This window comes from Manis javanica, chromosome 12 (genome assembly GCF_040802235.1).
Source record: "Manis javanica isolate MJ-LG chromosome 12, MJ_LKY, whole genome shotgun sequence".
NCBI classification, from domain to species: Eukaryota; Metazoa; Chordata; class Mammalia; order Pholidota; family Manidae; genus Manis; species Manis javanica.
In genome coordinates, this window is record NC_133167.1 from 15,703,753 (window position 1) to 15,727,705 (window position 23,953).

The following is a 23,953-nucleotide window of genomic DNA, read 5'->3' on the forward strand; positions in this document are numbered from 1 at the left end:
TGTAAGTGATGAGATGGTAGAAGGAACAGCACAAGCCAAGGCATAAAACGTCAAGGTTAGAAACAATAACCTGGCTGGTACAGCTAAGAAATCAAGGTGTGCTGGGAAAACTGAAAGGAGACAGTGAAGGTACAGGGCTAGGCCAGATTGAGAAGCGTGTTAAATATGAAGCCAAGAAATAGTAAAGGTTTGAAGACTTATGTGCTCAGATCTGTGTTTCTAACCTAATGAACGCACACTGTAATAAGTAGTTCAAAAATTATAGAAACGAAGTATGCTTGGATTATGGGCAAGGAAGAGAGTAATTCCAATTCAGTATTCTTGGCAGAAGGTGAAGTTCAAGATGCAATAAAAAAAAAAACTGTTTTTACTTCTAGTAATAACTTTCAACTTTGGTCAGCTTTCAATGCTAAAATAGGAGGGTAGGTCACTGTGGTTCAGACTGATGAGAAGCAAACACTGAGCCATTTCTGGGTGCAGCCCTGGGCTGTAACTTCCCATGGCTCTCACCCAGTCACAGGGAGTCCCTTGGACACTTGGAAGGCTCAAATCTAGAATGTTCTGGATTTCTCTAAGCACCACAAAAGACCTTTGAATTTTTCAAGAAGACCTGAATCGGAATCCACTGACTTGGTTTATTTTCCACTGTAGTGGGAGGCTGCCTCTCCCTCAAGACTCAAGTAGAACCTCACGGACAATGTCAAAGCCCCAAATAATCTGAGAACTGAATGGTTTGTTCAGAATGCGCATTTGCTGCTCTGAAATTACTGACCTGTAAAGAACTTTCTGAGATGAAAGGGGATTTGTATGTCTTACAGAAATCAGACTTACCTTGATGTAATTTTGTTCTTACCATTTGTACTTGAACTCTGACATACAAACCACAATTCTGCATTTTTATGGTTTCTGGGTAAAAATATGAGCCTATGAGACTGATAACTCTGGTTGAATTGGTATTCAGTTCAAACATTAACACTGCTTCTTATTTCACTGAGGTGTTCAGTTTGACTAAAAAACCTTTTGAATAAAATCCAGTTATCTTGTGTCAGTATCCTTTGGGGACTCAGGAAAAGAATGGAGTATAATTTTATTGTAACTCATTCTTGTGATAGGATTAAAATTTCCTGTGTCTGTTTTTTCTTGAAAATATAGATGTCCCCATTCTCTTGGCTTCAGATGGTACTACTTATTTCCTTAATAGGAAATGTACTATGATACCCCTAAGGGATCGCTCACATTTGCCTGAGATGACCTCATGAATCTTTGGGAACTAATCTGTAGCTATACAATACAAATACATCTTAATTCAGAAATCAAAACAATTATTTTGCCTTATAAGGCCAATATGAACTGGAATTTTAACATAAAAATTACAAAATGGCTACTGAGATGGTTTTTCCACTTTCACATCATTATATCACTAATGAGATTAATATTAATTTGAGAAATGCATCAGTATGTATATTTCTACATACAGACATCAACAGTACATTTTGTTGTGGATAAATCAATCACTGCACTTTATATGCATGTGGATTTATTTAAATCAACTGTGTTTCAATGAAACCTATAAAAGGACATGCACATTTTCTCATTTTGAAGCTCTCAAAAAATCATCTCTTCTGGAAGATTTGCAATTATGTATATCTTGAATTACATTTAATTGCAACTTGGCATTAGATTATAGGGAAAGACACAGCACAAGTGAACTGAAGTCTCCATAGGGACTTCTGTGTTTGCTTACAGACTTCAAGTCTGTCGATTTGAAATTTCTGACAATTCAGATTTGAAGGCCTTTTAGACCTTATAGTATTTGTCTTCAGACAAAATTTAGCACATTTCCCTGCATACTGGCCCATGGGAAATATGTAAGTGCATTTTCCCATAAGGCCACGGGGCAGTGCTCCAGCTATCACAGTGTGGCACATCTGACAGTCATTGTCTGCCTTCCGTGCCAACTCATGTCTGCTTTATCTCCAATCCATCTCTGTATAAAGGGATGTTTGCAAGGCCTTGAGACCATACGAGTCACCTCAGACGGAATAATAATTGTTCTTGTAGCAGCAGCTAGGGTATTTCATGGACATATTGGGTTGGCAGAAAAGTGAATCAATTTTAAAGAGTGTGTAGCAGTAGATAAAGCTCAGGTCCCCATGGTCTTATCTGACGGTTTAGTTTGTTTTTCAAAACTGAGGTGCCCAGAGGTATGAGTGCTCTATTTTAAGCAGACTGAAGGTGCTGCCAAGTAGCTGAAAGGTCATCAGTAGACGCTGCTGTGCATCTGACTGAATTGAAAGTTTGCACCATGCAACTGTTTCTGGCGTAAATAGGGTTATTGTTTCAGAGGATTCCAGAACAAAATGCAAACTTTGCTTCCCCAAGGTTATGCATCTACTGGAATCAAGAGACTGATAGTTATCTCAATCTCTCTTATTATATTTTTTTCTTTCCTGAGCATCAACATAACACTCAACTTGGAACTGGGCACTAATCGGAGAACACAGAACACAAACGAAGTACGGACAGATGTTGATTCCTCGAAGCAACATCACGGTAGTGGTCAGCAAATATGGGAATTGAGGCTTCCAAATAAAACATAAAAGGTATGATCTCTTTTGTTTCTAAATGCATTCCTGGGGGTTAGGTGAATCAAATAGGCTTTGTCAGACAAAGGGAGATTTAAAAGTCCAAGGAAAGTCTCGTCAAGGATTATCAGCGGAAGTTGAGTGAAAAACTTTTTCCTATTGTGTAGAAATAAACTGAAACAGGGGAAATAGAAATGGGAAAAAAAAAAAAAGAATGATGAAACTTAATCTCTTAATTGGTCTCTCTCTGCACCAATTCCTCCTCCTTACTATTCCCAAAGTTAGCTTCCTGAAACAGAACTGAACAGAATCACTATTTTGTAAAAAAAAAAATGCTCAGTGAGTCCCCGTTGCCTATAAAATTCCAAAATTTGGGATTCAGAACTCTCACTGTTTGCCTCCAGTCTATTGTGCCAGACTCACCTGTCACTCTCTCCCCAGAAGTCGTCTTTCCAGCTCTTCCTTATACATCTGCAGCTTCCTGTTCAAATCCTTCCTCCTTCAAAAAGCCCGCTTCTGCTCCAGACGGTGAGATTGAAGAGAGCAGAAAGTGTGTCTTAAATTTTTGGACAATGTCTAGGAGCCTTACCTGGTGCAGAGCACCATGCTAAAAGATACTTCGTTTGTCTTATTTAACATTGATAGCGACCCTATAAGGCAGCCCATTTTATAGAGGGGAAAACTGAAGTAGAGAGAGTTCAATTAACTTGCCCAAGGTCATACAGCTAGTAAATGATAGAGCTAAAGACAGATTGTTTTAATTCAAGAGCCTCTGCTCTCAATCTCTTCAGTGGAGTATGACATCTATTCTTATAACCAGCCATCTATCAACAGACAAAATTTTTAGGCACAGTAGATCAAATAATGGTCAATAAAATGTGTTAAACCAGTGCTTCACTCAGTAACACAAAGAAAAGAATAAGAAGATTTAAAGAGAGAGGAAAATATAATACCATGAAACAGGACAAAATATTGACCTCAGAGAAAAGAAATGCAATAAAAGAAAAATACTATCTCCTCAGCAAATTCAGATTGTTGTGTAGTAGATACTGTCCTGTGGGTTAGGAAAGACATCAGAAGGAGGGAATACCCTACCTCAACTGGCTCTGGAAGGAGTTGGGGAGGATGAGGGGGAGGCTTCACACTCACCTGTGGAAATCAAGTTCCAATTCAATCTCCAACTATTCACTGAACCTACATTCTATTAGGTCTTCAGTGAGCATAGTAGATCTAACAATTGTCAGTAAAGAGTTGCAAAGCTGAAGACTTACTAGTTAAAATAAAATCAAAGACAAGTTGAGTGTGACAAGAAATCCATCAAAGCAGTGACAAAACCAAGACAAAAAGTCCAAGTGACAATACAAGGCCAGTGACATGGGCCACCTGAATTGAGAGAAAGAATTTGAGCACTCACTGGGGGAGGGGGGTTGGCTCTTGAAAAGGGGACCAGAGTCAAGCTGAGCAAAATACATAGAGTCTGAGTAAGGAGAGCAAAGTGAGAGGAATTTCTCTATTCAATGCTAAAGAGTGTGAGCCAGGATCTCATAAGGATGTGTCTGTCACAATATTTCCTAAACAATATGCCAGAAAACATAAATCCAGCCAGATGTTTTATGGAAAAAGGGTCAGTGTTTAAGTAAGTCTTGGACAGGCTGAACTAGGCAGTTCCCTTCTACAAACTCTGGCCATCCTGAGGATACTGGGACCTCTGACAGACCCACAGAAGTGGCAGTGCTAACTAGAACTAGGACTAGTTAGTAGCAACAGCAACTTATGTTTATTGAGTTCTGACTATGTGCCACCACTATGCTAAGACCTTACATGGACTCCCTAGTGTAACATTCCTTATGTGATATGTGTATTGCTAGCCCTACTTGACAACTAAGGAAACTAAGGCCAGATAGTAAACCAATCACCCAATGTCACACAGCTACAAAGCAGTAGGACTTAAGATTCTAAATCAAGCACTCTGACCTCAAAGTGTACCCACCCTTAAATGCCACACTATTACTGCATTCCCCCCAAACATTCCTATTTAACTTCCTTTACATGAACCTTTGGAACTTTACCATACCCACTTTGTTTCTCATTTTTTCCCATACTTCTTTTTGACCTAACCAACCTCCTGTTCAAGTCAGTTTTCTGCATGAAACCTGTTCAGTGAGAGGTATCCTGTCTGACTGCTGTGTTTGGCTGTGGCTTTGGTCTAGTTCTCATCTTAAGTGAAAAGCCAGCCATCCTGATTTACTTACTAAGCAACATCCCACAAATTTGAGAAATATCTTGCTTGCGAAGGACCTAAGCTTCACTCACAGAGCACATCAGCAGAGCCCAAATGTATTTTCCCCTGGCCCCTTCCCACCAACTTTTGCCTCCACTGACTAAAATAAAATGCAAAACTGCCTTTGGCTGGTACATGTATTACCATTTTATTTATAATCTTCCTGCCAGAAAGCTCTCTTGGTTACCGAAGAAAATACCGAAGAAAACTGTCTTACCCATTTTTTGATAGGTATATTTCACAATGAAGCCATTTATAAAATATCTCTATAATATAAAAACATTTCTTTGTGCTGACCAAGGGGGTATACTTTTAAAATGCCTTTCAGGAAGATGCTGACTCTTAGGCAATCCAACACCTAGCCTGTAATATTGGGGGCTTACAGAACAAAGGCCTTGTGAATTCCAAGGTGGATGAAAACTACATTTAGAAACAACATCAGCCCCATCTCATGGAGTATGCATATGACATTTGCATTGCACATCTGAAATTAATTGTAATTCAGAAAAGGTTTTGTTTTGTTTTTTTCCAGGAGAGGCTGGAAATTTCAGCCCAGGACAGACAGAGTGAATCTCTGTAATAGCTTTGCCTATGGCCCTGCAGGTAATCCCTAAGGAGAAAACTCAATGGCAGCCACCAGGAGATGAGAGTCTTCAGGGACACAGGTCAGGAGCAGAAACTGTTCAGCCTGCAGTCTGAGAGGAGAGAACACAGGGTTTCCCCAGTGTTCGGTGCCTGCTCCGAACTCCTCTTCCCCGTATCCCAACACTGGATGCTTCTGCGGCATGAACCTTAAAGTTTCTGCCATTCCCTCAATCTCGATCCGTTTGGGTAATTTAAAGAGCAAACACCCCAACTCACCTCGTAATTGACTCCCAACTGATAGAAGGCACTGCCTTTCTGCATTTGCCCAACATGTCATGTAAAAAAGTCAAGCAACGAATTTCTCAGGCCTGCCAAGGGAATGATTAAGCTGGTGAGCCCTCTGAGTTTCTTTTTCCTGTTGACAGCTGGTTTTCTTAAACAAGTTAGTACCTGCTGAGGTGGGTTGGATTTTATCTGAATCACCAGAGCTGATGTCTTGAAAAACACACAAAACAGCCCCACACTTTGATTATTTGTAAACCACCACCGTGTAGTTAAATAGGTGCTCCATGAGTTAAGAAAGAAAGGAGTCGCGGCTCTGTGCAGGGAGCTTGAAATACAGCTTGCGAAGCTGCAGCCTGTTTTTCCCAGGCAAGACACACAGTGTAATTTTGTCCTTTTGATTACATGATGTCAGCGCATATTCCATCGCCTCCTGTATAAAGTGACACTTGACAGGCCTATTTCAATGTGTTCCGAGCCTGCGCTGGCACAGTTATTGTTTCCAAGCTCCTACGAGCAGTCGTAAGAATGGGAGTGAGTTTTGGTTTGATTACCAGGCTGGAAAGCTCTGAGGGGGCCAGGGCTGCTCCCTTCACATAAGCCTTCCCGTCAAAAGCCTCCACTTCATTGCCTTTAAAAATGTCCTACCTTTGGGAGCAGTAACCACAGTTCTTTATGGTTTCAGAAAAGAAATATGTATTAAATCACTGTGAATCCGGAGTGTAACAGACGCATGCTGGTCTCAACAGAACATGTTTCTGAGTACGAAATTGGTAGAGGGGAATTGGTGAGAAAGGGAAAGCCATTCCTGCCCAAGGGTTTGAGGAAGCTTCTAGGAAACTAAGTATCCACATGCTATTGTATCCTAGTTAACTTTTTATTACTACCTATGAGGAGTGTGTGTGAGGGAGAGAGAGCAAAGAGGGGTGAGGAACAACCAGGAACAGAAGGCACAGCAGCTTTGGAAAAGGACGATTTCTTTACAAAAGAGCCCTATTCTGAGTTAGAATCTGTGTCTGTCTTCTAAGCAACACTTCTCCCCCCAGCAATCCCAGGTCTGGTGAGGCCGAGGATAAATCATTATTACTCACAGAATCTGGTCTGTTTGTCATGAAATGGACCCTCTATAAACAGCATCAGGACGAGGGCGCACCATAGTGCATATCCCTACAACAAAGTGAATGTGGCCACTTTATGGTTATTTACTACCCCAACGAATGCAAAATTATCCTTGTTAACTTGACATTTTTCCAGGTCAGGACTTTGCCGAGTAAATATTTCTCTTCCAGCGACCAGCTGTCAAACCAGAAAGGAGGGCATGGTGGAAGTCTGTGGGGGTCATCTTCCCAAGAAGTAGAGTGCCTCTCTGGCGGGCTGACCAGCTTGCCAGGGAGACCCCCCCCCCCCAGAGCTGCGGCCCATGGCTGGGGCCCCTAAGCACACCTCAACAAGGGTTGGGTGAGCAGAGCGTGGACTTCAGGGCTGGGCGTCTCCAAGCTTAACTCCACATTCCCTCGCTGACTCTGCGATGTTGATCAAGTCAACATCTACGAAATGAAGCTGAAAACTCCTAGGGCAGCTGTGAGAATTGCGTGGTACAGCCTATGACTGTCTGAAATACAGGAGTTCAAACACATAATTAATTGTCCCCACCTAGGAGTAATCATGTTTACAAAACAGAGGTTGCCTTATCAGTGGAGGCTCATGACTGATGGGACAGCACCTTAAAAGTCCTGCTGTCGGGCAGCAGCCTCCTGCTTCCACCCTCTCTGTTCTAGAGAAGACCTCACTACCTCCCTCTGAAAGGCAGCCCCGCCAGCACAAGCGGCAGCTCTGTTTTGAGTGATGGGGCAACCCGTGAGTCATCATTCCTTCTCCCAGTTACATCAGCACCTCCAGAGGATGTGCCCTAATGTGAATAAAGCTTAAGCTACAGGCCCTTTCATGGCAGTGGCCCATTCCCATGCCTTATGCCCAACTTAGAATTTATAATATTTATATTCTTTTGCTTAAAGGGGGACTTCTAAATTGAGTAAGTTCTGGGCCCTGAAAAATATGGGCTCACCATAACGATTGTGCCTTTGTTATTTTTCAGCTGAAGACCTGAGCAGATCGGAAATAAGACCTGAGCTTCAGGGCTCCAGCCACAAGCTTCTGCTTAAGTACACAGGCACCATCTCTGTCCTGGGCCCCATGTCCCTCCACTGCCCACACCCCCGGCTGTAAAACCCAATTAGGAGAAAGCGAACTGGGGATTCCAAAACCCCACATCTTACCAGTAGCCACAACTAAGAAGCTCATATTTTTGTCACTGTAAGGGGTAGATAATTTTCATTTAAGTATAAATATGAAATTTTTCCCCAGACTAAAAGCAAACCCTGATAATTATACAGTTGCAAATTATGGTGTTAACAAAAAAGGTCTAAATTATCTCCTTCCAGCTTCTAATGAATTCAGACGCTTAATGAATTCCCAAAACGCACTGCCTTTTCTCCATTCCAGTTTCCCCTTGCAATTGTGGAATTGTGTGGCTGTTGGAGAGAAGGGTGATTCCCATACCATCCTTCACAGTGCTATTTATTTGCCAAAGAGAAAAATTGAAAAAAGGGAGAGATTAAATTATCTTTGATCAGTGGGAATTAGTTGCAATGCTCAATAAAAACAAAAGCTGAATTTGACTCTTGGTATGGTTGGGACTTCAATGATGCAATCACCCAAATTTAGAATTTATAAGGTTGCTTTGTTCAGCTGCTTCAGCTCAGTTCTCATGTAAATGTTTGCTCTCAGGGCAAAAAACACAAAGCATCTGGACGGAATCTATTCTGGCTTCAGGAAGACAAAATGCCAACCCTGTAGAAAAACTGTCCATCTTTAAATTAAATTCAAATCCAAGCAGCTTGCACCCTAACCAAAGTCTGTTTCTCTACATCTTTATAAACGACATGATTTAAGTCATCTGTGTAGTGATTCTTTTTTTTTCTCCCTTGTTCTTCACAATCTTTTGGAGTAAATGTGGTGCTTGTTAGCATGAGGAATTGATAGTTTGTTGTCATTTTCCACGGTCTTGACATTTGAGAACATTTGTAATCAAGAAAAGCAGACACAAGGAAACAAATTTGATGACTATTTTTAAGGAATAAAAATAGAATATTAAAACAGGATTCAGAAGAAGTGCCTTTACACCAAATCTAATAAATACAGAGCTTGAAATTTTTGATTAACTACCTGTCATGTCATCCAACCCCCTTCTCCATATCGAGGAGAGCTTCTTTTCATTCACGCTTGCCCACATTACACACACACCACCATACTATTCAGAGAACAGTAACAAATTAGCTCACTAGTGTCCATTAAATCCACTGGGCTCTTAGAAATGACAGCCAGCCAGTCCTTGGAAAAATCCTAACTCTTTCAGAGCTTGGTCCATGTGAAATGAAAAGAAATGAAAACCTTTCTTTTCATTACGGCAGTAGTCTTCCATTTCTTCGCTACTAGAAATACCCAATTCTTACTTTGCCATATGGTTACAGAGGATGACCCAGCTTAGCTGCAGAATCTGCTGCCTTGGAGAGTATTTTCTGTATAAGCCACTTCTTCATGTCTCTCTTCACGTCGACATCTCTCTGTCCAGTGTCTGAGCTTGCGAGGCCACTATCCAGCAAGGGCCTCTCATCTACACTCAGCTTCACGGGGGGATCTGGTTTCTCCCAGCTCTGTATTCTGTATTATCATAGAAAAACTGCCGGTCAGCATTTAATGGTGGATTCCAACAAAATATGGTGATCCTTTCAAATAAAGTTGCCTTTTTTTTTTTTCTTAACAGGGACCCATAATAGTAATAGTGCTTTAACCCAAAGAAGTGATGCCAAAATGGGAATGGCAAACAGTGGTAAGAAGAAGGGTGCCTTAGTAGGCTCCACAACACAGAAAAGCATTGCACTTCTCAAGTCACACCACCCAGGAGGCTCTTTCTGTCTAAACTTTTCACAGAATAAAGCTAGTAGGACTACAAGCATATGATATTGTTACTAAATTAGAGCTTGTCCACATTTTCTAGAGCATCCACGGTTCTTCAGTGCACAGGAGTCTTGAATGCCAGTGCCAGAAACAGCCTGGGATGAGGAACAAGAGGGCATGAGGGGCTGCTGCTCTGTAGGGTCTGAGGAGCCCACCTTAGCACCACTCTGGAGCTCCATTATGCCTTATTTGTAAATTAGGATTTAGTCAAGTTTCATATGTAAAGAAGCATCCTGATAGGCCACCTGTATTACTCTATTTAGCTAAGCCAACAAAATTGGTGAAGACTAAGAGAAAAACCTAATTCCTCTCTCTCGGGTGAGGACAGTCCATCGGGGTTGTATCTATTTCGCACTGTTCCTAAAAGTGATCTTACACTAGAGAGCTAGTCTTCCTTCTCAAAGCTAAGAGGGGCAAGGTTTCAGAAACTCTTTATATGCGAGACATTCCTATTCCCCTCTGGGCACTGCAGGGACTATAGTTTCAGCTATGGGTGTATATAACTATACTCTTCAGCCAGGGATAGAAAAAGCAGATACACAGACCAATTAGAGCATCTAATGTTGAAATTTAATCCTGGTGGACATGGAATGATTCTGATCATCACAGGATATAAGCTAACCTCAAGGCAGAAGTATTACTTTAAAATCAATTTTTAAAACTAATCCTGGTAGAGGTCTTGTGAGATAACTGTTGCCTCATGATATCTAGAAAGGGGAAAGCATATCTGCATCCCTAGTGCTTCCATGAAGTGGAGTCCATGCAAAATAACCTAGATCATTGTTTACTGTATTTATCCCCAGCTAACTTACGAAGGATGCTAAATACAGAAACCAAAGAAAGAAGGACGTCATCTAACAATACTGGAGTCTAAGGTCCCTGGGCCAGATGTCATCATTAAATTTAAAAATAACCTCACTTGACATAATCCATATTAAAAAGACTACAAACTCTTGTTTTCTCAGTTGTGGAAATTTGAAGCAAGGAGGTGGAAAGAATGAAGATAAAACTGCTAGCTGCTTCTGCGGCAGGGAGCTCTTATTCCACTCCCATTTGTGTGGGTGAACCATACTCTGGAACATGTTTCTCAGCACATTCCGCCTACTCCCCATCCTTGCCTCCTTTAGGAAATAGACTCTTCTAGTGGTCCCTAAAATGATGAAAATGCAGGCTTGGGTATGTGCACTATTTCCTAGTATTAGAAAACAAATGAAGAAAAATGTAGAAGATGTTTTAAGGAAGCTGTAGCATCTCTAAACAGCAAATAAAAACCAGTAAATTACCATTTAGCCAGCTTGCAAACAATTACAAAAACAGAAACCAAAAACATTTTTGCATGTTTTGCATTCTTTTTTGAGAAAGAATCAAATTGACAAGTAAACAAACTGTCATCAGGGATGCCTTCAGTGTCCAGAGAATGCCTCAAGCTCTACAGAAATCGGGTCGCATCGTCTGAGTTACCCAGGCTCCTTATTATTCTCAGGTGAGTTTGCATTCAGAGTCCTGGACCTCAGGTTCTTCTAGAGCTCAGATCCAAGATGTGCGGAACAACTTCAGTAAGTCTCTGAAGTCTGAAAGTCCACACAGCTAACTGAAAACTTCTAATATGCATAGGTTTCCCTCTATCATGGATTACACCATTAACCAATTATTTAAGAGCTGAATTCTCCTCTTTCCTACAGAAGGATCTGCCTCTAGATGTTGGGACCACTGGAATGCAGAGTGGGGAAACTCTCACCTTCCTAGAACAAACACCCAGTGGAACAGGAGCAATTAGATGTAGAGAAATCTAAATGTTTAGGGGAAGGGACAGATGCTGACCAAGCTCTGGGTATCTTGGAGCACACATTTAACAACAGAGTCCCTCAAATTTCTCTCCTCTGGAGTCCACTCCTAAGGTTCTTAAAAGTCATTTAACCTTTATTTTTGAAGGAGACAGCTGGTTTTCTTCCTTTATGATTACATGAAGGTATTTTCCTGAAAGTAACATATAATTTAAACTTTATTTGAAATTACTTTTCATGTCACTGTTTTTCCTTCACTGCATCCAGTGTTTTCCTTTAACTGGGTAGGATTAGTCACTCACACCCCACTTGGGATAGGGGTAACAAACACGAGGAGACTTCAAGGGGCTCCTCCCAAACTCAGTTAAGAGCCATCACAAGTCGGGCTCCCTGGGAAACAGCTGCTGAGATTTGCATGCAGAGGGTTTATTGGGGAGTACTCTCAGGAATAGAACTAGCAAGGGGTGAAGGAAACAGGACCTGGCAGAAGGAAAAGATGAACTGTGGTCTGGTTGTGGGATAGACCTCAGCCAGTCCTATGAGGAGCTCTGGAGATGGAACGGTCCTTCAGAATCATCCTACCTAAGGCAAAGGTCCTGCTTTTTGTACCCCCACATCAACCAGTCTATGGGTGCAGGCACTGCTCCACGGAAGGAGTGTAAGCTTGGACAAAACTTCCCTGAAGTTGAGAACAGTTCCTGAAGAGGGACTCAGCTGTGGGCCGTCAGTGGCCATCAGCTGGAGAATAGTCCTCAATCTTGAAGGGGAATCTGGGTGCTATAGCATATTATCCACTGCCTTCTATTCTTTGCATGCCATTTACCTCTTACAGAGAACTCATCCTATCTGAAAATGACTCTTATATATTGGGTTGGTCTTCTTTCCTAGAGAAATTCATATGAGAAAGTTTTATGGGACAAACTACAATCCCTACCACTGCAGCTGGTTTCTAAACAGCAACTGGCACTCCTCTTCTCCCTCCTTTACCACACATTCTAGAGTCCTCTTATCCTTGATGAGTATCACTTTTGGTCTTGGTAACTTACCTAGTGGAGTAACCAAGATTCTCACCCTTGAGAGGTCTGAGCTCCTGTTACTATGTTTCATGTGACTGGATCAAACCGTCTAGTACTTAGTAGTGTTGCTAAAGCCCACTAGGGAAGAAAGGCAAACCCATACCCAATAGCAGGATACTCCTATCAAAACAATATCTGCTATTTCCAGGGTAAATGCCAAAAACAAAGATCCAGGATGAAAGAGGTTCAATATAATCAAATTCCTACCAAGTACTTAGTTGGTCACCTCAAAGAATGCTGCTTCCTCCCCAGATCCCTTGTCCCCGGTCTTTCCCTCCTGGCCCAAGACCAACCAGCCGAGTATTACCAGTGCCTTTTCCCACTGCATATACCTCTAGTACCAGAAGGTCCGAGGGATCATGTACTCTGATCACACGCTGGACCTGCTGCGGTGCTCTGTCCTGACAGCTCTGTGTCACACTCAAAGCTGGTAGTTTCTCATATTACTTGGTCAGTAAATCAGAGCTCATGATTAGGAACTTGTGGGAGTTCTTCAGACTGACAAATATACCATGTCAACTATCCATTCAGGGACCAAAAGTAAATGACTCATTCATCATGGACCCATAAGACCCACAAGCCCAAGGACCTGAGCCAAAATTCCCTTTATCACTTGGTCCTATGTCCCCCATCCTATCCTGTCAACTCAGATCCTACATGCAGAAGTCCTTAAAATGTCTTGGTGTTCTTCTATTCTCATTATGCGAGGATTTGAGCAAGTGATTATAGTCGCCTTTGAGAAAGTCTTGCAGTAACCATTACTGAACATATTTGCCATGGTGTCACAGGGTTCTTCCTTCTGAAGACTCAACATCTCCCTCTTTTCAAGAGGTCCTGGATCTGAGAACTGCTCAGTTTCAGAAACTGGTCAGCAGATGATGATTTTTAATTGGCATATCTACCTTTTATCTGCTGATTATCCAACCTTGTTTTCTTTTGTATTTTGAAGGGCATTTCAAAGCAATACCTTTGTTGGCTAACAGTTTGTCCCATCATAGAGAGCACCAAGTTCTATTCACCATCCCCATAGTTCTTCTTAGGTCAGGCCCCTGGTTCCACTTGGACCATGCCGCACATTGTAATAAATGCATCCACTTTGCTTATCTAATTAAGCACCATCAGCTGCATCTGTTTTCACAGAATCATATCATCTACATTATTGCGGGCCCAATTCTATAATACCATCTTCCTAAATCTGTGCTGGCCTACAAAGGACATGCCCTTTTGTTCTTCTTATGAATGCTACTGCCCTTCTCATTAGGACATTGCTTACTGTTTTAGTAAATGAAATGTCTTGAGCCTCTCCCACAGAACATAGTTAATTGGTGGGTCTTCTGGCCAAATGGAGTAAATCCATTATATCAGGCACAATTCCCTAAGACTTCTGATCTCTTCCTCTACACAGAAGTTCTGGCATTCCTACTTCACTCACTGTGGGTCAATACTTTTCCATTCAAGGGCCAAACCAATGTTAAGTGACAACATTTCCTGAGACCTTGCCAGTATTAAATCCTGTATCACAGAAAGCATTCTCACAGCAATAAACTCTCTTATTTAACTTTAAATTCTTTCTTCCTTGATCCAGCACCCTCAAGATCCAGTCCTATCTATGTTCCTCCAAGCAGTAGGGTCACAACCTTCCCTGAGTGTCTCAGTTAGCTTGGGCCACCATAACAAAATTTCACAGATGGGTGGCTTGAACAAACAAAAATTTATTATCTCATAGTTCTGGAGGTTGCAAAGTCCAAAATCAGGTGCCAGAAAATTCAGTTCCAGGTGAGAGCTCTCTTCCTGGTTTGCAGATGGCTGCCCTTTTACTGCATATGCAGGTGGTGGAGAGAGAGAGCTCTGCTGTGTTTTTCTCTTATGAGGACACCAGCCCTTGCAGAGTAGGGCCCCACCCCTATGATTTCATTTTACCTTTTTTCTCCTCCTCACAGCCCTTATGTCCAAAGACAGCATTAGGAGCTAGGGCTTCAACATATGGACTTCAGGGACACACAAACGTTCAGTCCATAACACTAGGTTCTTGCCTGAGGATTAAATATTGCATTTGGGCAAGTGTTGCCATTTCAATAACTGTTATCCAAACTTATGTTCTGTCTTGCTGTGATATAGAAAGAAATATATTTGGTCTTTGTCCCTTGTTCCTGGCACTGAGCTCCTAAAACCCTTGTAATTTTCTGAGTGATGGGAGTATCTTTGATTATTAATTAAGCCTTTTTTGAGCATCTCCGAATTTGTTCTAGTAACGTAATTTAGGGTGTGGCCCCAGAGAGCCCCAGGATGAAGCTGTTCACCAGAAAGATCAAGGGACCAGAGGTTGGAACTTTGAGCCCCACCCACCTGCCTCTGGGAAAAGGAAGGGGGTTGGGAGGGCTCATGATTAAGCTCTATAAAAGCTCTTCAACAATGGGACATTCAAGCTTCTGGTTGGTGAATACACTGAGGTGCTGAGAGACTGGCACAGCCAGGAAGGGCATGGAAGCTCCACACACACCCCCAACCCCTATGCATCTCTTCTATCCAGCTATTCCTGAGTTGTATTCTTTCATAACAAATTGGTAAAGGTAAGTGAATGCTTTATCGACACCAAAGGGGATTGTTGGAACCTCCAGCTCATAGCTGGTCACTCAGAAGCACAGACAACCGGGACTTTTGATTGGTATCTAAATCGGGGATGGTCTTATGGAACAGAGCCCGGAGCCTGTGGGATCTAGGCTAACTCTACACAGTTAGTATAAAAACTGAGTTAAATATGCAGAAAACCCAGTCAGTGTCCACTAAGAAATGGAGATTTGTTGGCATAGGTCAGAAGTATTGAAAATAGGGAGAAAAAAAAAAGAGTTTCCCTTACACCTGAATTCTCCTCCAGTCCAGTGCTATACACTCTCTCCTGGTCCTGCCAGCATGTGTTGACTTGTTCGCACAGCCCCTGGGGGTGTAGATCCTTTCCTCCTTTGGCAGACTCAGCATGTTCCAAGCTGGCTTATGTGGTTATTGGTCTGATGACCAGAAGAGGAAGTGGAAACAGAATGAGGCATTGCTTAGTGTCTTACTAATTTTCTGTTTGTTTGTTCAAGCCACCCCTCTGTGAAATTTTGTTAAAATCCTCTGCATCATATCGAAGCCAGTAAGAAGAAGCACTTACCAAGGAGGAGTATCTGCTCCTACAGGTCCACAGTGTTCATAAGAAATCAGGGACTTTTGAGTGTATTATCTTAGATATATTCATTCCAAGTAACAGGGCCCCATTCCCTCAAATCAAAGCCCTGATTCTGGAACATCAATCAAAGCTGAGAACCCAACCTTGTCTGGAGCTCTGCTACTCTTACAAAGAGTCTTCTTATTTGTAGTCTTTAATGTGTTATGCCCTCGGCTACGGGAGATGAGATTGTCTTTGTGTGTTGCCAGGAAGGTAATTACGGGTTGAGTTGTGTCCCCTCGAAATTCATATGCTTAAGTTCTAAGCCCCAGTTCCTCAGAATATGGATGTATTGGGAGATAGGATCTTTAAATAGGTAATTAAGTTAAAATGAGATCATGAGAGTGGGACCTAATCCAATACGATTGATGCTCTTATAAGAAGAGGAAATTTGCATGCAGACATGTATACAGGGAGAATGCATGTGAGTATGAAGAAAACCTTCTACATGTCGAGGAGAGAAGTGTGGAGCAATCCTTTCCTCACAGAAGGCACAGAATCCTTCCCAACCATACCAATGCTCTAATTTTGGACTGCTAGCTTCTAGAACTGTGAGAAAATTAATTTCTTTTCGTAAACCATCCAGTCTATAGTATTTGTTATAGTAGCCCTAGCAAACTAATACAGAGGCCCTCTGATTTTTGCACTTTACCTTCTATTTGCAATTAATCACTCTTAGCCTTTTACTGTCCTTTTCCAATGCATCAGAGGCCTCCAGTGACAGTCATCCAATACCATAGTCCCTAAATTACTACTTCCCCTAAACCTCACAAATGCAAATCCACCTGCTGGGGGGTGACCAAGTTCCAAAATCCCATTTTACAGTCTTCCAAGACCACTTATGTTGTCAACTGCCATAGGTCAAATTGAACAGGAAAAAGATTATGAAACCCTCAGATTTTTGGTGCAGGAGATTTATTGAAAAGTGCTCTTGGGAACCACCCCTGTGAGAAGTGAAGAATGACAACAGAATAAAGGAAGAAGCTAAACTATAATGCAGTTACAGCAGGGGCTTCTAGAACTGAAGAATTGCTCTAATGGAGACAGAGGAGCCAGACCTTTGCACATCTTGTTTATTACTAACAGTGACCAGGCATCACACACAGGCTGCACCCAAAGGAAAGTGTAAATGTTGCAGTGTGCCTTGAAGATCAGGGTCTTGAGCAGCTGTCAGGCTTACCCTCCCCTAACCTGGGTCTGGATCCTCCCACATAGTGAGTGATTGTTCTGCTCTGAGTTTGGCCTGTGATATCACATTCTCGTACCTATTGTCGCTTACTCTTTTTCTTTTCCACAGACTTCAACAAAGCAAGAGTACAAGTGAACAATACCAAAACTGGATGCCATTGTTAGGAACTTAGAGGCATCAGATTGTCTCTGAAGCACTCCACAGCTGAGCTTCGTTTCCAAGTCAGGACATGACTCCCTCAACACTGCCTAGAATTAGCACACTCCCCCCGCAAAACTGTTCTCCAAAGTTTTCAGGGTAAAGCTACTCATCTCTTCCAGTGCTTGACAATAGCCCAAAGGCTTCACATTCCACACCTTCATTGGACCTAAGGGAATATATAAAATTTAAATCCAGCAATGGCCATGGAATCCCAAAGTCTTCTAGCCCTTAACTCAGTTCCATTACTTTTAACTTATTCAGTTCACTTGTAGTAATAAACAGAAAGCTAAGTCTGCCTCAAAAACTCAATTCTTCTGAAGAATTAGAATTTATTGCATATATTTCAGCAGGAAAAAATGTACCACAAATATTAGCAGTAGATCATTAGACTCTGAAAACAGGCTCAATTTTTGTAATTTAGGGAGAAGCAATAAGAAGTACATGATGTTTTTTAATATGCTAAAAAATAATCGATTTCAATATTATAAAAATGATACTATGTTTTGTGCTCCTAATAGTATATGCTTAATAGAAAACTGGCTCATTCCAGATCTTTGGGAAGTGTGGCAAAGTACACAGTGTTTCTTATGAGTATTTGTGAGACCATTTCATCTACAAATCTTTGGATCAAATAGCTAATCGTGTCTATCAGTGTTAGAAGCACAGATTTTTTTTAAGTCTTTTATTGAAAATGTATTTCTTGTTAAGAAACAGTAAAAACATAAATATGAAATAATACTGCATTGAGTGCAGTAGAATGCCCAGAGTTATTTGTTCCTTCATCATACATTTAATAAACAATAACATGGTGCTAAGCACTGAGTAAAAAGACATAAAAAGATGTTATTGACTCATTTGCTGACTTCCAGAAACTCACCATCTGGTGCAGGGGAAAGATACATTTGATTTTACAAGGAGGTTATTGATAGGTAATAACACTGCTTTAGTTACAAACCTTTGGACAAAGGCCAGAAAAGGTTAACAGTATCACTGTATCTTAGAAACTCTCTCATTTAAGTTTCTATCTGATCGTCACTACAAGGCCATGAATTAGGCATTATGATTTGTAGGCAGTTTACTGGAGACCAAGTAACTTGTAAGTGGCTTGAACCCAGCTCTGTCTCTAAAGGCTCTGCTCTTGTACCACACCAGTAGGAAACAAACTGCAGCCCCATGGGCCAGACATGATCTGCCGCCTGGTTTTATAAATAAAGTTTTATTGGAACATAGCCATGCCCACCCTTTTACATATGGTCTGTGGCTGCTTTCACTCTACAATAGCAGAGTTGAGAAGTGCCAGCAGGGCCAGTATCACCTACAAAGCTGAAAATATTTTACTATCTGGCCCTTTACATTAAAAGGTTGCTGGCTCCTGGTTCTCGATCAGGAGCAATTTTGCTTCCAAGGAGATATTTGGCAATGTCTGGAGACATTTTGGTTTTCTTCACTTGGGACCTACTGGTCCCAAGTCGGGGGAGGCCACAGATGCTGCTAAACAGCCACAATATACAGGATAGCTCTCCCCAACACAGAATTAATTATGTTCCCCAAAGTGTCAATAGTTGAGAAACACCATCCTCCCAGATCCTCTATCTAATGAAACTTGTATAACCCCATTACATAACTTCATGAACTTTACAATTTCAATTCTGTGACACTGACTAAATATTTGCATCTTTAAAACATGCTATTATGCCAGTGAGTTGAACACTGACAAGAATTTTCAAAAATTTGTTTCTTCCAAAAGTAAATTCTCAGGCTGTATGTTTGATGGTATTGCATTATGCAAATATAATCCATAAAGCAGACCATTTAAATCATTCCATGTGAAGATGGTTGATTGAGCACAATCATGGATTTTTACATATGCTCAAAAGCCAACTAAAATGACAGAGAAGAGAATGTTTTGATTATAATCCTACAATAATGGGAATGATGGCAGAAGAGATCATGGCAATACTTGGAAGCTGGGGAGGAAATGGAACAGCAGTAAATGATAACAGACCTAAGAAGCTGAATGTTAAAATAGCAGTGAGAAAAATTAAGAGCCAACCAGATTTTCACCAAAGAATTCTCCAAAACCTTGGAAAAGGCAGAACAAGTTCCTTTGGAAAGGAGGCTGAAGCGAATGCTGAAGGTACAGATAGGTTGAAAGCCTGCTTAAGGGACAATCAAAGGCTCAAATCTGCTCCCTCATTCTGTACAAAACAATCACTATTTCTCCCCACACTGCAAAGAGCAAAAGTGAAGGTTCTTTGGAGAGGGACACCCCAGACCATAATCAGGTGAGAGATTTTGAACTGAGAACAGGAGAGTTAAGGGAATAGATGCATACAAGTTGCTGAGACCTCACCCACAACTCCATTCCTTAATCCCACTCAACTCTGGGAATGCTGACAGAAATGAGAAAAAATATTACAAACATCAAATAGGAACACAGACATATTTTTAATATTCAAGAAAAAAGAGCTTCTGAAAAATTTAAAATTTAAGAGCAGAAATTAAAAATTCACTAGAAGATTTGAAAGATAAAGTTGAAGAAGAAATCTTCCAGCATACAGAGCAAAAGAAAAAGACACACAAGTAATAAAAAAATTAGAAGGCAAGTTTAAAAGACTCAATATCTTATTAGTAAGATACCCGGAGAGAGAAACACAAAGAGAACAGGAATGAAAAACATCATCATTAAAATCATCCAAGTATTGAATTCCCAGCACAATGGATGAGAAGCCACGAAGCATAAAGTCATACATTTCAGGTTGGGATAAAAAGATAATCCAAACAGCCTCCAGAAAAGGTAAAAAGAAAAATTAATTACATAAACAAGTCAGAAATGGCTTTTAGATTTCTCAACATCTGAAAGCCAGTAAATAGGACCATGCCTTCAGGATTCTAAAGGAAAATTGTTTTCAACTGTGAATTCCACACAAAGGCAAATTCTTAGCAGTTGTTGTTCAAATAATTTTAGATATTAAAGTCACAAAAAATGTATCTCCATGTACCCTCTCTTAGGAAGCACCCACTTCTAACAAAATAAGATGAAAATCCAGGAAAGTAAAACACATGGTATCTTAGCCAGTTTGGCCAGAAAGCAGAGCCTGAGGCAAGTAGTGTGTTATTAGGAAGTACAATCCTAGGACCAAGAGTGAAGATGTGGGAGCAAGGCAGAGAAAGAGCAAGAGGTATTTTTCAGGATATCCATCCAAGGGAAGAAATGGTGAAGTATTTGCCATTTAGTTCCTGTCCCATTTCTCCTGAGGGTGCCAATTCTTCTGTCTTTCCTGGTGGCAAAGGAGGCACATGTGTGGACAACAAGTGGTCACCAGGGTGTCAGAGAAGCTCAAAACCAGAAGCCATTGTTCTCATAATTAAAGACTCTTAAACAAAAATTAAGGAGATAATTTACAATCTGGATAGTGAACTATTACTCAAAGAACATGGATGGGTAAGTACAGGGTAAAGTAAATGGAATTTTCTGTCACTGCCGCAAAATCTTATTCTAATTCATCCCTAAAGCCTTTTAAGAAATTAGGCATCAGGCAACATGCACAATACTGAAGGTCAAAAATAAATATGCCAGCGTCTTTGGCCTTATTGCTGCCTCTCCCTCTGCAGCTCTTACCACACTTGTAATTTTATGTGTATTGCTATAGCTCTTCGTTTACTGTCAGGAATGGTATTTGTTTTTACTCACTCTTATATCCCCTGTATCCAGCAAGGTACTTGAAATATATTAGTGATCAATTCATGTTTACTTAATGAAGGAATAGATGAATTAATAAATAAACAAGAGAATAAATGTTCAGCAAAGAACTTGGGTCAGATGGACAAATGTGTAAGCCTGGGAGAGTACCTGTGAAACTCCTTTCCATATTTCCAATCCCCAGCTCTTTCCTGCAATGGTTTCCTACTTGTTACAAAAGTCACTTCATGTTCCTTCTGGCTAAGTGACTAACTCTGGGGAGTAGTGGCCATGTGTCAAACTTCTGAGTCCCTGTCGTAAGGCTGGATGGAGACCAGAACTCAACACATGCTCTGGTGGTAAGAGCAGCTGATCCAGCAGCCCTTGCAGATGGATTCTCATCACTGGGCATGAAAGTTAACCCACAGTACGTGGCTGGATATGCAGGAGAGAAAAGGCTGCTCACGATTCCCTTCTTATCTAAACCCAAGAAAACCTGGAACAGAGGGAGGCTCTAGAAATAATTCTATCACCCTTATTTATAAAGGATGTAGGATGTGAAGAACTCCTCTAAATTCATTAATTTATTCACTTGTCTTTTTTCTGACCCAATAAATACCTATTAAGTATCTAAGACGATCTGTGATATGTCAAGCACTATACTACAGGGTAGGCGGGACTGGAGCTATGTGTATGTTCCCAATACTGTACTAAGGCATATGGTTAATGTTGTACTTAGAAGGACATCTTTTAACAATAAAAGAATTCATCAAGAAGGAGTCTTCTCCCCTACTTACTTTTCCCCAAAGAAATTTTATTTATGTATTTATTCTATCACATAGCAGCATGTCACCAAGAAATACAAAGATCGCAGAGAAAAGTCATCATTTGCTGTTTCTTCTTTTGCCTTTTAAGATTACCTAAAAATAAACAACTGGTGTCTCTTGCATGTAACTTGGCATCCTTCTGCGACCTGACTAACATCTGTTGAACAACTGGCAGAAAGAGAAAAATAATCTATCCCCTTTTCCTCAATTACATAAAAGCAGTAAGTAATCACTGAAAAGGATTCTGTTTCTGGTGTGACTGGCACTCATGAAGACTTCGTAAGCCAATAGCACAACCAGATGTTTTCCTTAGCAAGAGGTAGGGATTGCAAGAGATATTTTTTCTCTCTGTAACTTTCCAGCAAGCATTCATTGAGCAATTACTATGAGTCAAACATCATACTAGATGCTGGACAGACCAAAAAAAGGAAAAAAAAGTTCACCCCTCTTTTTAGGAGCTTCCTTTCAAGGGAAAGGGATTGACTGGTAAGCAATTATCTTGGAAGATTATCAGAGGTATAACAGATGTAGGGTTAAGTCCTATGTGGAAGCTTCTACTCTGGTCTGAAGCGGTCGTTTAAAGGGCCCTTGAAGGATAAATAGGACTTCCCAGGGGAAGAGAAGGTTTGGGTGGAAAGGGCATTTCAAGCAGTACAAACAGCACGTGCAAAAGTCCAAAGCTTCAGTGCAAACTTTTGGCACCACCAAGTAGGGGTGAGGGGAGTGGAAACAGAGTCAATAAGCTGGAAAGGTAAATTACAGCCAAGTAGTGAAGAGTTTCTTTTGCCATAAAAGGAAGTTTAGGACTTATGTAAAGGGGCTGCACAGTGAACCTATAGCAATCTCCTTTAGTTAAAAAAGAAAATACCTTAAATTCCAACTCTCAAACAATTAGTATATTCTAATGTCAGTATTCATTTATAATTCTCCTAAAAGAAAAGATTCTAGATATTTAGTCCAATGCTCAAACAATTACTATATTCTAAGATTACTATTCCGTTATACTGCTCCTAAAAGGAAAGATTCTAGATACTTGGCTCTTCTCTAATAATTACTTCAAAAGTGAGTGATTCAAATTTTGAGAATAAATCAAATTATCTGTGATCTTAATTCATATGATCACATTACAGTTGAATTAGTAGGAAAAAAATACCGTGAGAAAGCATAATATTAACTGTCAGTTATATATTTGCCATTTGGGGACTTATATATTTCTCATGCTCAGCTTCAATTTTAAGTTTTAATAAAATCTTCTGTTCTTCCAGGTACTTAAAAATATATAATGGAGATTTCTGAAGCAGACCAACTAGAATTAAGTATGGATAGCAATACATGGCCATTTTTTCCCATGGCCCTCAAAACCAGGAGCTTCCACTATTGCAAGTTTATCCGAATCCAATCATGATGCTGGAAAACAATCACTTCTAGTCAAAATCCTAAAATTTAAGCATTGCAAAAGATACTGTTAAGATAATGAGAGGGGATAAGGGGATGGAAGAAATAGGTGAAAGAGATTAAGAGTTACAAACTTCCAGTTATAAAATAAGTAAGTCAGAGAGATGAAAAGTACAGCATAGGAAATATAGTTAATAGTATTGTAATAAATTTGTACGGTGACAGATGATAACTAGACCTATAGTGACCAACATTGCATAATATATAAAAATATAGAATCTTGTGTACCTGAAACTAAAATATAATATCATATGGCAAATATAATTTAATATAAGGAAAACGCATGTGACTTTAATGCCTAAAAAATAATTAAAAGACCATTCACAGACTGTGAGAAAATATTTGTGAAAGACCTATGTGATAAAGGAGCATTATCCAAAATATACAATGAACTCTTCAAGCTCAACAGTAAGAAAAATAAACAACCTGATTTTAAAATAGGTAAAAGATTTGAACAGACACCCCCACAAAGAAGATCTACAGATGACAAATAAACATATGAAAAGATGGTAAACATAATGTGTCACTAGGGAACTACAAATTAAAATCACAATGAGATACCACCACACACAGATCAGAACGGCCAAAATCCAAAACCCTGACACCACCAAATGCTGAGGAAGATGTGGGGCAACATCTCCAAACACTCTTTCATCCCCAGTGGGAGTGCAGAATGGCACAGCCACTTTGGAAGAAAGTTTGGCAGTTTCCTGGAAAGCTAAAACAGTCCTACCATGCAGTCAAATGCCTAGATATTTGCCCAGTTGAGTTGAAAACATAGCCA

The 23,953-nt window shown here is 40.5% G+C and overlaps 1 protein-coding gene across 24 annotated transcripts in view; it reads right to left on the minus strand.

Annotated features, from left to right (window-relative positions):
- Positions 1-23,953, minus strand: part of LOC118972023 (uncharacterized) — a 501,400-nt gene that overhangs the window by 428,874 nt on the left and 48,573 nt on the right. For 3 of the 24 annotated variants that reach the window (XR_012123496.1, XR_012123505.1, XR_012123514.1), the window contains exons 4-5: positions 5,728-9,446; positions 3,009-3,101 (exon numbers count right to left, since the gene is read on the minus strand). The exons of 13 other annotated variants lie outside the window; for them this stretch is intronic. The gene's annotated coding sequence lies outside the window, so the exon portion shown is untranslated. Of the gene's footprint in view, positions 1-3,008; positions 3,105-3,680; positions 3,735-5,727; positions 9,447-23,953 lie in introns of all 24 variants that reach the window. 8 more of the 24 variants (XR_012123506.1, XR_012123498.1, XR_012123500.1 and 5 more) reach the window with 4 other exon arrangements.